Here is a 2,056-nt window from a genome sequence, read left to right as displayed (position 1 = left end):
TCAGTACCAAATGGCCTGTTTGACTCCATGATAACCAGCATCCCCAATGAATGAAAGTTTTCCCCATCATCACATGTCGATGGTAATCTCTCTTCACCTCCTTCAATCCACTGTCTGCTGTTCTATGGATTTCTCCTGCTACTAGCTCGCCCAAACCTAGAAATACAGTTAGTGACCATCTACTGCCTCAGTGATCACACTTCTTCTTTGTCCCCTGGAACCAGCTTCCACCAGTCCCTAACCTACTCTTTCCATTCCTGAAAATACCACTGCAGATCCTCAACCTTCTCACTGTTTACACTCCAACATTCTTCACTCAGTATTCACTCCAATCTAACACGTTCACTAGTTTTGAACCTTCTAGTCCGCAAATTTTCAGGGTCAAAACCAGGCCCGCTTCTAACAGTTAATTGCCTCCTCCCCTCGTTTCTTCATTTTCTGCTCTCTTCCCCTACTTCCTAAACTACTCTCACTTATCTATTTTGCCAGACTTTCTTCTGATCCCCAAACTAAGGCATGCTTCTCCCCTCTCACCTCTCGCCTCTCCCCTGTCCCCTCTCAAACTTCTGGCCCTCCGCAGCTAATACCTGAGTCTGCAACTTAAAACTTCCAGCTGTATCATTGACAGCTCAAGTCTTCTCCCACAAAACATTCCTATCTCCCTCCTCTGAGCTGTTTTCCTCTATGACATAACTAAGAAAATTGATACCTTATCAGCTGTAGTAACTCAGTTGTCATATCTACTGATCAGTCTCAATTTTGTTCACATCCTGATCTCCAAGTTAAAGATCCTGGGCCATATGTATCAAGCCTTTTTCAATTCGCAAAGGCCAGAATTCGGCGAATTCCGGCCTTTGCGAATTGCAAAAGGCTGTTTTTCCATTTTTTGATATGTATTAAAAAATTGCATCATAAGGAATCGCATAAATTTGTGATTCCCTGTTTTGCTATAGCATTTATGGAATCGCAATTTTGCGATTCCTTAAATGCTATGTATGAAGCATTTTTCTATAGCGAATTAAGCTTAAGAAATCGCAATTTACCACCAACATTCTATTGGTGGTAATTTCCGATTTCTTGTATAAATGCACAAATTGGCATTTTTGAATGTGGCATGTGACGCACATACATGGCCATAGGGCATGTATGTGCGCCATATGCACACACATGCTGATTTCAGGGGTGCAGCAGGGTGTCCTTGAGACACCCCTGCACCCTTGAAATCAATCTCATTTTGCGATTAGCAAATTGCGATTCAGAAAATGAAATGCATTTCACAATCATTTGGGCCTCCTGGCCCATAGGAATGAATGGGAAATTATTCCTTATTTGCGAATTCGCAACTTGCGAATTCGCAAATAAGGAAGATTAAGGAATCGCAAAAAAAATGCAATTATTTACATACATACCATTTTGCGTTTTCTCAATAGCAATTCCTTAAAAATCGCTATTTAGAAATCGCAAAACGGAACTATGATACATATGGCCCCCTGTCTTGAAGAACAATCCCAGTTGACACAGATTAACTAGGAGCAACTGTGATTTATGATCCAATAGACCTAACCACTCTCTCAAAGGTTTTGATTTTCGCAATCTGGTTGATCGTTATGAAGGCATAAATACCACCCCTTCGCCTTTGTAAGATCATGCTCCCTTCCATTTCCCCATCTCAAAAAACCTGGAGTCTAAGTCTGTCCGATTCTCACTGATGGGCCAACTGCATAGCTACTATTCTGTAGTGATGCACTTCCTGAATATCTCTGACATTATTATGAAACTCAACATGATCGCGCTTTTTGATATAAACCTGATCCAATGACTTCTCAAACAGTCTTTTTCGACCTTCATCTCTTCCCCCATATTCCTATTCTCTGCTATGATAACAAAGAAAGATACACTGGCCCAATAACTGTTATCTACAATAGTTCAATAGCGAATAGAAAACTTCCAACTATTCACTATCAATTTTTCCGGGGAACATCCTTTACAACGCAACTTTTACCACGCAGTGCCTTTCCGACGCAACTATTACAACGCAAGCCATTACACCGCATTG

This window comes from Lissotriton vulgaris, chromosome 7, assembly GCF_964263255.1.
Source record: "Lissotriton vulgaris chromosome 7, aLisVul1.2, whole genome shotgun sequence".
NCBI lineage: Eukaryota > Metazoa > Chordata > Amphibia > Caudata > Salamandridae > Lissotriton > Lissotriton vulgaris.
This window is presented reverse-complemented; position numbering follows the sequence as displayed.